The following is a 16409-nucleotide window of genomic DNA, read 5'->3' on the forward strand; positions in this document are numbered from 1 at the left end:
TTTGAGGTTAGAAGTGGCGTCGGTGGTTTCTATGGGCATAACAAAGTGGGGGTGCAAGACCCAGTATTTTTGTTGGATTTACAGGTGGAGTGTAGTTTGGACCCATGTACAAAACTCATACACCATGACTTGTTGGAAAAGGAGAAATCTGTGCATAGCAAAAGATCCCATGGCTTCCTTTCATTCGTACACGTTGGGGCATGTGAAGGTAGCCAGGCGGACTTAGGAGGCGCGACTCCGGAGACCAGGCCTATCTGAACTAGACAGGCAACTCCTGTGAGGAACTTAGCAAACATCAGTAATGATAAACAGGCTTTTCCCGCCGTCATATTGGGTGTTTTTCCTAACTCTTACATTTGGACCTGACTTAGACTTGATAGACAGGTTCTGAGTCAGTGACACAGAAAAACCTGACTTCTTTGCATTAGCCTAGGAAGTCGTTTATCTACTAGAGACCAGTCAGTCTATCCTTTATCTGCTGGGAACCAGTCAGTCTGTGAACAAACCACCCAAGCTACAGACAGCGCTCTTGAGCACATGGTCTTGTTCCCATGACAGACATCACCAATTATTTATGATCCCTTTTGGAGTCGGTGCTTCAGTCCAAGCCTCTGAATCCTTCTCAACGTAATTCTCCGAAGAGTTGGTCTGTAAGGTGAAACCGATTTTTATTCCCAATAGGCCGATTGATAGCCAGTCTCCATTTCCCTCCCATTGTCTGATCAATGTCATTTGTGTTTCTGGGTTCTGGACCTGATACCATTCACCCTGAGTCCTCTTTCTTTCTAAAGGAGGAGGCCAAATCCTTGGCAGGACAGAAATGAACTTTATAGAAAGGAATAGTTATAAAGAAATTTAAGAAAAAAATTTGTCTTCCTAAAATAGAACAAAAAGCTAAGAACCTCTGATGGAAATTGAGGTCCTGAATACAACTGGAAGCCTATAGTACCCCAAACACTAAAACAATTACATCCCAGGGTTCCACTCAGAGCTCTGAGGTCAGTGTGTCCATCCTATCCTACTCTTTCAGCATTGATGATTCATATGGGTGATACCACCACAATCCCAGTTCTTTGACTTTCTCTTCTCATCACAGGGCGTGCCTTGGAACTGTATCTGTAATTTCTCCCCTTAATATTTCCCAAATCCTACCACCTCTTTTTCACTTCCTGCGCTAACTGGAAATCAGATACCTGGAGGAACTTAAGTTCTACCTAAAGACGTATAGACATGCCTGTCAAGCCTTAAGAAGATTAGGAATTATTGTATAGACATGCCTGTCAAGCCTTAAGAAGATTAGGAATTATTGTAGGGTGAGAAGGTTGAGAAATTAGGTAGTGGACTAAGTATGTTACATGTCTCTTCCCCAAGTTCTGCCACAAATTAGGACAGATTGAAGGCCTGTTCCTGGTAACTTCACTTTTACCATGGGAGCATTTAATCTCAATGTTTTCTTTCCCTGCACTGATTCTCCTTCCCAACCATATATAGTCTATGTTCTAGCAATCTCCGTTTCTCTTGGTTTTCAAAGATTTTTGTCCCTCACCACATTACTACCCAGTCAATCCACATAACAAATTCTTAGTAATGGGAAGAGGATCAAATAGAGAGCAGAAGCAATTCCAGACTCTAAGCATCCCATAAGATAAACACAGAGTAGGAAGGCTATAAGCTCATATGTAATACCTCTGCAACTAATAAATCTCCCAAGACAGTACTATAAGCAATTTATAAAGAAATTAAGAGAAAAGGAGCAAAAGATAGTTTTTTAATTTACTCAGATGCTTAGCATTTTTGGTGTGCTTCATTCTTCCTTGCTGAATGGTTTCCATCTTATAGTTCCCTTCAACCTGAAGAGCTTCTTTTAGTGTTTCTTCTAGTGCAGATCTGTTGGCTACAAATCTTTTTAGTTGTACTTTATCTGAAAATATTGTTATTCTTCTTTTATACTTGAATAACATATCCCCTGAATATAGAGTTCTGGATTGACAGGATGGTGTTTTTAGTTTCAGCATTTTAATGGTGTTTTTCCATTCTCTCTGGCCTCCATGGTTTCAGATGAAAGTTGGCTGTTGATCGGATCATTTTTTCCCTCTGTGTAATATGTTATTTTCTCTTGCTGCTTTTGAAAGTTGCTGTTAGGCTTTGGCTTTCAGTAATTTGACTCTGGTGTACATTAATGTGAACCTTTTTTGTGTTTATTCTGCTTAGCGTTCATTTATAATCTTGTATCTACAAATTTCTGTCTTTCATCAAATTAAGAAAAGTCTTAGCCATTATTTTTTAAAACACTGTTTTTCTGCCCCATTCTCTCTCATCTCCTTCTGTCATTTCCAACTACGTGTATATCTGAGTATTTGATACCACCTGGGTTTCATAGTTGATGTGCTATAGCAGTGGAAAACTATTCTACCACTGAACACCAGAAAACCCTGGCTCTCCCCTCCTGATCTAGGGCATCTGGAGATAGGAGTGAGTAGCATGATTTTAAAGCTGTGCCCCCTTTACCTTCTGTCTGGTAGGAGTTAATATGCTTCTACTGTTAGCAACTGTACTTTCCAGCTAGGGTGTCTCTTCCATTCTCCTATAGAAAATAAGACAACCTCACAATCTTTTCATGCCACTCCTAAACATACACACACACACACACACATTTATATACTGCCGCATTGATTCTGTCCCTTCTGTGAAATAGATAGAAAGTAAGGTGTGTCCCTTTTTAAGTTCCCTTTTCCTCTTAAAACTCTTATGAAAGTATGGATGTGCTGACAGTGATCCTTTGTGCGTAAAGAACTAAAATCAGAGTTAATCTGGGAAACCAAGCTGAAGCTGCCCTAGTTTCTGAATATAAAAACAGATGAAAAGCAGGCAGGAATAGGGGAGGTCAGGGCCCAGGAAAAGGCCTTGGACTTCATTTGACACATTTGTACTTTGTTTTATCACGCTTCACTTTACTGTGCTTTGGCTTCCCAGGTAGTTCAGTGGTAAAGAATCTGCCTGCCAATGTAGGAAACATAGGAGATGCAGGTTCAATCCCTGGGATGGGAAGATCCCCTGGAAGAGGAAATGGCAACCCACTCCAGTATTCTTGCTGGAATAATCCCATGGACAGAGGAGCCTGGTGAGCTACAGTCCATGGGGCACAAAGAATCGGACAGGACTGAAGCAACTGAGCATGCAGACATGCATTATAGTGCTTCACAAATACTGCATTTTTACAAAGTGAAGGTTTGTGACAACCCTGCATATCAAACAAGTCTATTGGTGCTGTTTTTCAACAGTATTTGCTCACTTCATGTCTCTATGTCACAATTTAGTCCTTCTCACAATATTTCAAGTATTTCAATATTGTTCCTTCTCACAATATTTCAAACTGTTTGATCATTATTTATCTTCATGATCTCTGTTCAGTGATCTTTGATGTTACTTCAACTTGCTAAAGACTCGGATGATGGTTAGGGTTTTCAACAATAAAGTATTTTTAGTTAAGGTAGGTATATTTTTAAGGCATAATGCTGTTGACTTTATAGATGTCAGTGTGGTGTAAACACAACTTTTATATGAATTAGGAAGCCAAAAAATTCACTTTATTGAGATACTTGCTTTATTGTGGTGGTCTGGAACTGAACCCGCAAAATCTCCAAGGTATACCTATGTCTGCTGATTCATTAATCTGATATTTGTGTTCCTTTGCCTAATAGTTATTAAGAACCTCTTACGTTCCGGCTCCTGAAAGCAAGGAGTTAGCAAGGAAGTAGCACTAGTGAAGAGTAGTTGAGACTCAATTTAGAGGAATGATCAGTGAGACAAACTTGTTCCTTCCCTCTTATCTTAGCTACTTGACCTACCATACCCTAATCTGGAGCCCTGGAGCAGATGAGAACCAGAGAAGAAGTAGAAATAGGAGTGATTTTAGGGAAAAGAGGAGGGAAGTTCCCTAGTATGAAGGAAGGAATGTTCTCATTCTTGAGCCACTTGTGCTCTGCAAAACCTGACTCTGGCTTAATGCCTGATGGTACCGGAAAGGCAGTACCAGGCAAACTAGAAGAGGAAGTTAACCCAGACTTGGCCCTAGGCCAGCACTGCAGGGTGGAGTCAAAGGCCAGACTGGGGTGAGGCCTTGGAAGCCCTGGACAGGACGTGTCCATTCATGACCGGAGCACCAGGGGCTTCCAGTCTGGCAGGTATAGCTCAGCAGAAGGGAATCTAGCCTGTGTTCAAGAGTCAGACATGCTTCCTGTCCAGCAGATTTGCCCAGCTGTCTGTTTAGTTCATTGTTGCTGTCTCCAGCACAAACCTGGAATGATACCAGTTTCCTTCATGTAATAACCTGACTAATATTTATGTGGCATGTTGCACTTGACAGAGTAATTTTATTTCATTTAATTCTTAACAACAATCCTAGGAAGTAGGGTAAAGTTCTGTTTGTGATTATCTAACCTTGGTTAGTATGAAGAAAAAGGGGTAAAGTCAGGCGTAAGCCTTTTGTTGGGAATTTTCCCATGCAGAGTTGTGATTTTCTTTTCCCCTTTTAAATAGAGAAACACAGGCCATGCTATTCTGGGTTCAGAAAACAACAGTGTTTTAGTTTAAAATATACAATGGATCAGATCATTTTGTACTACTTGGCCCAGACTGGCAGGACAAGCATTTTTACTAGTATTGCCATTTTCTTCTCCCTAAATAAGGTATCTTGAGCCTGTGAAATAAAAGAAAGATAACTGCACCTATCTTGGCCTTATGCCTACTCTCAGCAGAGAGAGATGATATGGGATAAGCGTCCTTGCTCTGGAGTCAAGCACTGTAGGAAGATAGACGCTACGCCAATAGGAAGCCACTGTTTGCTTGTTTGGGTGATATATTTGATTCTTTCTAGTATATTTTTTTATTTCAGTTATTGTTCATCTGTTCGTTAGTTCTTCTAGGTCTTTGTTAAACATTTCTTGTTATTTTCTCCACCTATGCTTCCATTCATTTCGGACATCTTGGATCATCTTTACTGTCATTACTGTGAATTCTTTTAAAGGTAGATTGCCTGTCTCCACTTCACTTAGTTGTTCTTCTGAGGTTTTGTCTTGTGCTTTCATCTGGGACATATTTCTGTGCCATCTCATTTTGTCTTTCTGTGATTGTGGTTGAAGCCTGGTGTATGAGGCTACCTACGAGGCTTGCATGCAGACTTCATGCTTTCACTCCTATGGGAGAACTTCTGCAGTATATTTTCCAGTTTGTGGGTCACCCACCCAGCCTGTATGGGATTTGATTTTATTGCAGTTGCGTCCCTCCTATCATTTCATTGTGGCTTCTTCTTTGTCTTTGAATGTAGGGTATTTTATTAGAAGGTTCCAGTACTTTTTTGTCAATGGTTGTTCAGCAGTTAGTTGTGATTCTGGTGTTCCAGTAAGAAGAGATGAGCTCATGTCCTTCTACTCTGCCATCTTGTCTGTAACCCTGAGTGATGTACTTGAAACTTGCCCTATCTTGATTTCATTCAAGAACAAAATGAACATTTAAAAATTAGAGCAATGAAGTCACTGCTAAAAATGAGGTCAGCAACCTGAAGTCAGTTGCCATTCTCATCCACCCTTTCAGGAGAATTTTCTGCCTTGGGCCTCACATGGAGGTTAGGTGCTGTTGCCATTTACCATTTCTGATTTTTTTTTCCTTTTATGTTGTACATATCCAATAAATAGACCTATTCCCCCTTTTCTAGTATCTAGTGTTAAAGTGCTTATTTCAGTAGACACATGTAGGAGCGCAAGAAGGAACAAAAATAGACTGCTTGCAAATTAAGCTCAGAAGCCATTCTTCAATAGGTAGACGTTTTTGCCTTTTTTTATAAATGAAAAACGTGAGTGTCTTGAACAAAGCCATTCAGCCGTAAGTGCCGAGAATGGCTGGTATCCAGTTCTCTTAAAATTTAACAGTTACCGACACCATTGTTTACTCAGCATGCCAGGCACTCATGTAGTCTCCAATCCTTAAGATAACCATGTATGGCAGGTATTATAAACCTCATTTCACAGGCAAAGAAATGGAAGTTCGGAAGAATTGGATCATTTCTCCACAGTCACATATTTAGAAAGTGGAAGAGCTAGAATTTGACTCCTGATTTTTGTGACTGTCAAGTCCATGCTCTTTCTACTCTACAAGGCTTCCTCTCACTGTATTACAGCATTTAATAATTTCTCTGTTTTCACATTAAATGTGCATAAAGAACTTCCAAAATAATTTATCTTGGAAGAACAATTACCCACAACATGAAGATGCAAATAGTAGGTCAAGTTCCCCTTTATAGTCAGATACACTGTGTGATGTTCCTGGAGCTTGGGATTCCTTCCTCTGTAGCCAAGATCTCATGTTGCAGTGGAATTCCTCTTCTCTGTGTTGGCCACAGATTTCCAGGCTGGGACTTACATGGTCTTATTTCTTAGATTCCTTTAAGAGTCTATCCTGTACATAACAACTCTTTATGAAAGAGAATCCACCCAATCATTTGAAGAGGAGAGGCAGCAGTGGCCTTAAGATGTATACTCCGTCCGGCCAATGTGAGCCATAATAAGTAATTAAATAAACATCTCACCATTCATGACCACCCACACTGACCCAAGGTGGTTTAATAACGGTGGATTACTCAAAACACTTAGAAAAGCTTTATTACATTCCAAATAGGCAATTTAAGAAAAATGAAATCTCAATGTCTGTGTCTAGTTTTCAGTTCTGTGAAATGGTCTTATCTGATTACAGACCATTACTGTTCTTTATTGAGGTATAATTTGCAGGTGTTAAAAGTATGCACATCATAAATTTGCCAGCTCCCAGAGTTTATATAAGTAAAATCACACAGTATGTACCCATCTGTGCCTGGCTTCTTATGTTCAATGTTGTAGACACTCCATTTTGAAGCAACAGAATTTTTATCATACTTTGAAATAGACTACCTAAAATTTGCTCATTTGTGGGAAGTGGAGTTAAAAAAGATATCAGACTAAGTAATTTTTTAAAATATACTTATTTATTTGCCTGTATTGGGTCTTAGTTGCCATAAAGTCTTAACCGTCTATGTATGTCTCTTTAACTCTCTCTGTTCTTTTTCCTGAAATTCTATTTTTTCTTCAGAAAAAGGGAGTTCTTATTTTATTACCCAAATAACATTGTATCAGTATTTATAATAGATTTAGAATTGTATCTAGAACCTAAATAATACAGTTGCACCATTCCAACAAATTAAACTTTCATTTTATTTTTAGGACTTGTGTATATGGATATATATTTATTATTTGACTGTCACAGTGTAATTTAGTAAGGTCATAGTGTAATAAAATTTTATTTTCAACTTTTTTTCACTTAATATATATCATAGCTATTTTTCCAAGTATATTTTCTTGTATTTCCAAGTATTTATCTTCTTAAAAAACTGCATACTATCTATTGAATGAAGTACTGTAATTTGCTTAATGATTCTCCTGTTATTGGCTGATTTTAGTTTTTTATTATTATAAATAACTTCTAAACACTGAAACATATATAAAAATATTTCACAGTAAACATTTTCATAGATATCCTTTTTCCTTCTTTTGTTGGCCATCCTCAGAATCAATTTTCAGAACTTTACTTCAGCAAAATAATTACTGCTAGTTTCTATAAAATATATTTTAGTCTGCCAAAGCAGTGTAGGAATATACCAGTTTCACTATACCCTCCTCAAAACTATATTTCCTCAACTTTTAAATTACTAGACAGAGTAATTTTTCAACTTGTTTCTCTTAGATCAGTCCTAATGATCAACATTATTATTACTTTTTATTAATAAGGTTAATTTTTTTCTCCTATGAACTATTCATATTTTCTGTCCATTTATAATTATAGTATTCCTATTTTACCAATTCATATGAATTTTTTATATAGTATATACAAAAGAGGATTGTTTCAAAATCATCTTTTGGTCATTATCTCATTGGACATATTATTTGATTCTCTACTTACCAGATAACATGGGTTGATTCTTATTTTTCAACATTCATTTGCTTATCTAGAAATATTTAGTGTGCCTTTTATATGCCAAAACTGTGCTAAGCAAAGAGAATATAGCAGTAAACAAGATAACATGGTTCTTGCCCATATTCAGTTTAGTTCAGTTCAGTCGCTCAGTCACATCCGACTCTTTGCAACCCCATGAACTGCAGCACGCCAGGCCTCCCTGTCCATCACCAGTTCCCTGAGTCCACCCAAACCCATGTCCATCAAGTCGGTGATGCCATCCAGCCATCTCATCCTCTGTCGTCCCCTTCTCCTCCTGCCCTCAATCCTTCCCAGCATCAGGGTCTTTTCCAATGAGTCAACTCTTCGCATGAGGTGGCCTTCAGTAAATGTCGCTGGATCCTGAAAAAAGTATTATGACAGAAGTTAATGTCATCTACATTTCTAGTTATTGTTGAATAATTCTCAGGAGTCCTTGAAGAGGTTTCTAAGATTCTCCTACCTGATCAGAATAGTCAGATGGCTCTTTTCCAAGTTCTATTTAAAATTTTTTTCCTAAGGTATATGTACTATATTTATTTTTTACTATGGTATATTTTTTGCTTGAACACAAACTACTGGTGGTATCCTACTATCTCCTAGGATAAAGTGAAAGTGAAAGTCACTCAGTCGTGTCCGACTCTTTGTGACCCCATGGACTCTACAGTCCATGGAATTCTCCAGGCCAGAATACTGTAGTGGGTAGCCATTCTCTTCTCTAGGAGATCTTCCCAACCCAGGGATTGAATCCAGCTCTCCCACATTGCAGGTGGATTCTTTACCAGCTGAGCCACCAGGGAAGCCCAGGAGAGGCCTAGTTTGTTTTCATTGTATAATACCCTATGCAGTAGCTCTCTTAAACATAATAAAAATCTTCATTTTTACAAGTTTAAATTCAGTATTTTCCAGGCTTTTGATATATTAAAAATAATGTTATGCTGGGCAAGGCTATTTATCAAATTCTTAGAGAATAGCTCCTTTGATGAAGTCTGCTGAATGAAGCTTTTTTACCCATATGTTCACCATGGTGAGATTTTTTTTTCGTATGTTTCAAAAGGATTTAGCCCCACCCTTATAATTTAGGCAAATGTTTTTCTTATGTCTTTGTATAAGGAAACATAAAACTCTCAGTTCCATGTCAGAGTGACCAGGTTGAGTTAAGATGTTAGATTGGAAATAACAGGAGTCAGCTGAAGGGGCTTAGAACAAAAAGTAGTATTATTCTATATAAGGTTATATGGTTATATATAGAATACTACCTTTTTCAGAGGACAGGGTGGTTGGATGGCATCACTGACTCAATGGACTTGAGTTTAAGCAAGCTCTGGGAGATGGTGAAGGACAGGGAAGCCTGGTGTGCTACAGTCCACGGGGTCGCAAAGAGTCAGTCACAACTGAGTGACTGAACAGCAACACAGTATAAGGTTATAGGAGGGTACGGTGTTAAACACTCAATAGACATCCTCTCTCTCTCATCTCTGCCCTTGTGCTTCATTTTCTGTCTGCAGACTGGCTTCCCATCCTTCTCCAGTTCTCCTCGTAGGTGAAGATGCCCTCACCTCATCCCCACTGGACCTAACCTCCATGTTTTAGGTCTAGTCATCTAAAGAAAGGTTGAATCCCTTAGTTCTAATTCCAGATTTCTTGGGATGAGATTCTGATTGGTCTAGTTTGGATCATGTATCTGCTCCTGGCCCAATCAACTGTGGTCAAGGGTACGGTCAAACATTTTTATTATGTTTTAAGAGTTCTACTGCCTGGAGTATTATACAATGAAAACAAACTAGGCCTCTCCTAAGATACCACCCTTGACCACAGTTGATTAAGCCTTGTATAAACAAGCCTGACTCAGCTCCAGTCTTGTTATTTGAGGTTGTAGTCTCTGGAGGCCAAGGGAAAAGGAGGAGCAGTAGGAATAGACAGATGCCACAAAAGATGTCTCCTGTAATATTTTTGTCAGGCAGACATATTGGTACTGATGGATGGTTTTTTTAATGAAAGAAAAGTAAATATTAAATCTCTTTGCAGTATGCTACTGCTGTTGAGGCTCTTGTTACAATAGCTTGATATATTTCAGTTCACTCATGATTAAGGAGAATCTAGGTGATATCTAAGAGTCTTATGTTGCTGTTTGATTTTTTTCATTTGGGACAACGAGAGTAACTGAAAGTATATTACAACTCCAGCATTCTCTTCTTAAGTTATATATTATTTCCTGAAACATTGGCAGTGCCATTGTTAGTAGATTAAGAAAAAATACAGAATTCTACCTTCAAACCAACAAACAATTCTGGTTAGAATTATGGTAACTTATTAGGAATTTATAGAAAAGTTTCCTGAAGTTTGTGTCATTCAAGTTTAGCCTTGCTTTTTAATTTGATGCAGTGAGTAGTCTGAATGAGTTTGTTTTTGTAATTTATCTGATAAGCCTTGGGGCAGGGACCAGGTTTTGACATGTAGTTTGATAGTTTATACTGCACTCTCAATACTTAAAAAATAATGATTGTTACGTGTTGGGGTTTTGGCACAAAACCCTAAGTATAATTAACTTTGAGAGCTATTTTGATGTATGATGAAACGAGTTGTGAGAAACTTCTCATGGCTTCTTAGAAGGAGTCAAGTATGTATCCAGTGACTGAAACATGCTGAAATTTAGAATTCATAGATATAATTGCCTGATGAACATGGTTTTCATGTTAAAAATTCTAATAGCATTTATACTAGAATTAATATCCCCAGGACTGGATTAAGAGTTTAGAGGCTCTAAATCTATGTGTGAAATTAAAAAACAAAGCATCAAAATATACTAAACCTTAAAGTAAACATCAGGAAATCTAATAAGTTGTATGATTTGTTTGTTTTGAATTTTGCATGATGACTATTTGAATGCCTTTTTAAAAAAAACTCTCAAATATTAAATACTTCCAAATTTTGTGTGTGTGTGTTGCACAAGCATTGCCAGCACCCTAGGAATGTACTTAGTTTGCCTTTTGGATGACCCACAGTGGGTACACCATGTTCTTAGAATGTGAAGTAGACTGTGTGGACTTTGGTTCCAATTACAGAAAATTTGGGTAGCTCAGTTGGCAACCAAAGAAGCTACACCAGTGCAACTCCTTATGACCACTTCAGAGAGAGGACTGTGCCTCGTGTCTTCTACGTCATGTGGTAGGGGCTTAGTTTCACTTTTGAGCATAAGAATTTTACCCCAGGATGATCATGGTTGAAGGGCAAGTGAGCAGTTATAGAAGGCCTTGTGTGATGGTTCCTAACTTCTTCACCAAAATACTTTCCATTATTTCCCCTCTAAATATTTTTCCTAATTAAAAAATACATTTACTATTTAAAATTTGTTGTACGTCAGTGTATAAATTAGATGGCTTTTAAGAAAGGGAAATTAAGAAAATAAGATAATCTTTAGAGTTAAACTACATAAACAAAAAAATTGCAGAGAAGAAAAGAGACAAAAATTACTTTGAAGAAATGGAATGGCTCCAGATCTGAGCAAAGTATGAGAGTATATGTTGACAGTGAAATCGGAAGTAAATGGAGGTATATTAGTTATTCTGGGAAGATTTTCATAAGAGAGCATCTGGGATGAATATTGGCAGGGTCCATCCAGCTACTACTGTCCTGGGAAGAGACGGTCTCATACTTACGGCTTCACTGGCAATTGAGTTCAGTTCAGTCTCTCAGTTGTGTCCGACTCTTTGCAATCCAGTAGACTGCAGCACACCAGGCTTCCCTGTCCATCACCAACTTGCAGAGCTTACTCAAATTCATGTCCATTGAGTCAGTGATGCCATCCAACCATCTCATCCTCTGTCACCCCCTTTTCCTCCCACCTTCAATCTTTCCCAGCATCAGAGTCTTTTCCAATGAGTCAGTTCTTTGCATCAGGTGGCCAAAGTATTGGAGTTTCACCTTCAGCATCAGTCCTTTCAATGAATATTCAGGACTGATCTCCTTTAGGATGGACTGGTTGGATCTCCTTGCAGTCTAAGGGACTCCCAAGAGTTTTCTCTAACACCACAGTTCAAAAGCATCAATTCTTCTGCCCTCAGCTTTCTTTATAGTCCATCTCTCACATCCATACATGACTACTGGAAAAACCATAGCTTTGACCAGACAGACATTTGTTGGCAAAGTAATGTCTCTGCTTTTTAATATGCTGTCTAATTGGTCATAACTTTTCTTTCAAGGAGCAAGTGTCTTTTAATTTCATGGCTGCAGTCACCATTTGGTGTGATTTTGGAGCCCCCAAAAATAAAGTCAGCCACTTTTTCCACTGTTTCCACATCTATTTGTTATGAAGTAATGGAACCGGATGCCATGATCTTAGTTTTCTGAATGTTGAGTGTTAAGCCAGCTTGATCACTTTCCTCTTTCACTTTCATCAAGAGGCTCTTTAGTTCTTTGCTTTCTGCCATAAGTGTAGTGTCATCTGCATATCTGAGGTTATTGATATTTCTCCCAGCAGTCTTGATTCCAGCTTGTGTTTCTTCCAGCCCAGCGTTTCTCATGATGTACTCTGCATAGAAGTCAAATAAGCAGGGTGACAATATACAGCCTTGATGTACTCCTTTCCCGATTTGGAAGCAGTCTATTGTTCCATGTCCAGTTCTAACTGTTGCTTCTTGATCTGCCTACAGATTTCTCAGAAGGCCGGTCAGGTGGTTTGGTATTCCCATCTCTTTAAGAATTTTCCACAGTTTGTTGTGATCTACAGAGTCAAAGGCTTTGGCATCATCGATAAAGCAGAAGTAGATGTTTTTCTGGAACTCTCTTGCTTTTTTGATTATCTAACAGATGTTGGCAATTTGATCTCTGGTTCCTCTGCCTTTTCTAAATCCAGCTTGAACATCTGGAAGTTCAGAGTTCATGGTTCACATTGAAGCCTGGCTTGGAGAATTTTGAGCATTACTTCACAAGAATGTGAGGTGACTGCAATTGTGCGGTAGTTTCATCGGCAGGGCCATGTTTATTGAGGAGAAGTGTACTAGCACCAGGTCTCATTGAACTTTTAAGTTATGCCCTGCCCCTGATATGATTCCAGTCTCAGTAAACAAGATGCTAATCATATTTTGGTTCCCTATGTAGTTCACCCCATAAGGATGAAAAATGTTCTCGTCATGCTTAGAGGATTATCCTGGCCCATGTGACTGTGATAATTCTCAGCACAAATTAATACATTATCTTACTTTGTTCATCAAATTCTGTGAATTTTCTTACAGTGAGGGATGATCTCGAATGGGCTGACAAATGGGTTTTTGGAGCCAGCAAGGCCAAGAACCAAGGAACCTCCCCAAAGAATGTGGACTTTAGACTCTTGGCAGGTGGGGGAAGGGTGGGTGGGGGCAGAAAGTGTGTCCAACTCATGTCTACCCCCAGCTTGTATCACGGGGCCTGGCATCCAGTTGAAACTCAGTGTTGATTTATCTGGACTAGATGCTCCTTAATGTTAAAACCTATTTTATAATTGCAATCTCATTTTATAATTACTCAAAAGTATAAAATCACCAATCAGAAAGTTTTTAAAACTTAAAAAATTAACCCTGGTAATAAACATTTTGAAGAAAATATATAAAATAGATACAAGTGAAAAGAAAAAACTAACCACCCATATTCAATTAATTAGAGAAAACTACTGTTAACATTTAGTATATACCCTTTCAGTCATTTTTTATGCATAAAGTGCGTATATGTTTAAATATATTCTTACAAAAATAGTATCTTATCATAATGCAGTTTTGTAGCTTGGCTTTTTTTAAAAAAAATCAAACTATATTGTGAAAAAAAGTCTTCCGGTCAATAAATAATCTATGGAATCATTTTTAATCACTGCATAGTATATTTCTCACTGTATAGATGTACCATAACTTGAACATTCTCCTATTGTTCCTCATTTAAGTTGTGCCCATTTCTTTGTTATTATAAACAATACTCTAAAGACCACACAGTTTCTTTAGAATAAATTCCTGGAAGTGATATTGATAAGTTAAAGTGTATACATGTTTTAAAGCTTTTGACAGAGTTTGACAGATAGCCAAATTGTCCTCTAGAAAAACTGCTTTAAAATTATTCATCCATTAGCAGTGTGTGAGAGGGCCCATTTTCCTACCTTAGGCTTTCTAGAACTTAGTATCATTGACAGCTTTGGAGCATGAGGCCACTACAGCCCACTGGATCCTTAACAACTAAATGGAACCCCGGATGCAGCTTTTCCAGTCAACCTCACCATGCCTGTCAATCCCAGTGCTTGTCCCTCCAAATCTAAACTCTTAACACCCCTCTCTGTCTCACCCTCCCTCCCTTCTTTCTTTCTTCTCTCCTTCCTTCCTTTCTGGTCTTGAATTTCCTTCAGGGAAGCTGTGAATGGGCTCTGAGTATGATCACCAAACAGAATACAGGATGCCCAGTTAAATTCAGATGTTAGATAAACAACAAATATTGCCTGAGCCAGTAGTATAGTTTTTATACTAAAAATTATTTATTGTATATTGGTATCTGAAGTTCATATTGAACTGGGCACCCTGTATTTTTATTTGCTAAATCTGGCAAACCTACCTGCATGTTCTTTAATATCATCTGCCCTAAATCTAGTAAAATTCCTCAAAATATCTGATATTTGAAGGCTTTTCTCTATCTCAATGCTGACACGGGTTGTTCTTTATTTTACATTTCTTTAGTCATTTTTGTAGGGGAGAGGAAACCGGAAGGAGAGGAATCAGCCATGTCTTCTCAAACCGCCATCTTTTTCCCAGAAGTATAAAAGTTTTATGAAAAGCAAACCAGTGTGTTTGAAGGCTATAAAGTAGAACATTTATGATTTATCATTTGGATAAAATAGGTTGCAAAGCACATGTTATGATCTTATTTCAGTTTAAAATATACTACTTTTATTTTAAATTTTATTGAAGTATAGTTGATTTGCAGTGTTGTGTTATCTCTAGTATGCTGCAAAATGACTCAGTTATGCATATATATATATATATTCTTTTCCACTATGGTTTATCACAGGATATTGAATATAGTTCCATGTGCTATATAGTAGGACTTTGTTGTTTATTCTTCCTATATATAATAGTATGCATCTGCTAATCATAAATTCCTAATCCTTCCCTCCCCACCCCTCTTCCCTCTTGGCAACCACAAGTCTGTTTTCTGTCTGTGAGTCTATTTCTGTTTCATAGATATGTTCATTTGTGTTGTATTTTAGATACCACTTATAAGTGATATATGGTATTGAGTTAGTAAGTTTGTTCAGGTTGTTCCACAAGATGTAATGTAGTATTTGTCTTTCTTTTCTGACTTATTAGCACTTAGCTGAGTGTGATAATCTCTAGGTCCATCCATGTGGCTATAAATGGTATTATTTCATTTTTTAATGGCTAATATTCTACTGTATGTATGAATGTGTGTGTTTGTGTGTATATATATACACACATATCACATATGTTTATGTATGTATGTGTGTGTGTGTGTGTGTGTGTGTGTGTGTGTGTGTGTGTGTATGTATAGGCTTCCCAGGTGGTGCAGTGGTAAAGAATCCACCTGCCAATGCAAGAGACGCAAGAGATACAGATTCAATCCCTGGGTCAGGAAGATCCTCTGGAGTAGCAAATGGCAACCTGCTCCAGTATTCTTGCCTGAAAACTTCCAAGGACAGGGGAGCCTGGCGGGCTACAATCCATGGGGTTGTAAAAAGTTGAACATGACTGAGCAATTGAGCACACATGCACATGCACACACACACATACACATTAAAAAACTAAGATCATGGCATCTGGTCCCACCCCTTCATGGCAAATAGATGGAGAAAAAATGGAAATGGTGACAGACTTTATTTTCTTAGGCTCCAAAATAACTGCAGATGGTAACTGCAGCCATGAAATTAAAAGATGTTTGCTCCTTGGAAGAAAATCTATGACAAACCTAGACAGCATATTAAAAAGCAGAGACATCACTATACCAACAAAGGTCCACATAGTCAAAGCTATCGTTTTTCCATTGTTCATGTATGGATGTGAGAGTTGGACCCTAAAGAAGGCTGAGTATCGAGGAATGGATGCTTTTGAATTGTGGGCTGGAGAAGACTCTTGAGAGTCTTTTGGACTGCAAGGAAATCAAACCAGTCAACTCTAAAGGAAATCAACTCTGAATATTCGTTGGAAGGACTGATGCCGAAGCTCCAAAACTTTGGCCACCTGATATGAAAAGCCTACTCATTGGAAAAGACCCTGATGCTGGGAAAGATTGAAGGCCGGAGGAGAAGGGGACAACAGAGGATGAGATGGTTGGATGGCATCATTGACTCAGTGGACATGAGTTTGAGCAAACTCTGGGAGATAGTGAAGGACAGGGACACCTGGCATGCTGCACTTCATGGG

The 16409-nt window shown here is 38.2% G+C and overlaps 2 long non-coding RNA genes across 2 annotated transcripts; one reads left to right on the forward strand and one right to left on the reverse strand.

Moving 5' to 3' along the window:
- Positions 1-6036: 6036 nt before the first annotated feature.
- LOC145546274 (uncharacterized) lies at positions 6037-11368 on the forward strand. Its single transcript, XR_014082707.1, has 2 exons — positions 6037-7543; positions 9838-11368. It is a non-coding gene; the product is annotated as an uncharacterized LOC145546274 (long non-coding RNA).
- LOC145546273 (uncharacterized) lies at positions 8115-9631 on the reverse strand. The gene is made up of 2 exons (XR_014082706.1): positions 9279-9631; positions 8115-8382 (listed from the first exon to the last, which is right to left on the reverse strand). It is a non-coding gene; the product is annotated as an uncharacterized LOC145546273 (long non-coding RNA).
- Positions 11369-16409: the final 5041 nt, after the last annotated feature.

The sequence above is a fragment of the Giraffa tippelskirchi genome, chromosome 4, assembly GCF_054371585.1.
Source record: "Giraffa tippelskirchi isolate mGirTip1 chromosome 4, T2T-mGirTip1v1.2.pri, whole genome shotgun sequence".
Lineage (NCBI taxonomy): Eukaryota > Metazoa > Chordata > Mammalia > Artiodactyla > Giraffidae > Giraffa > Giraffa tippelskirchi.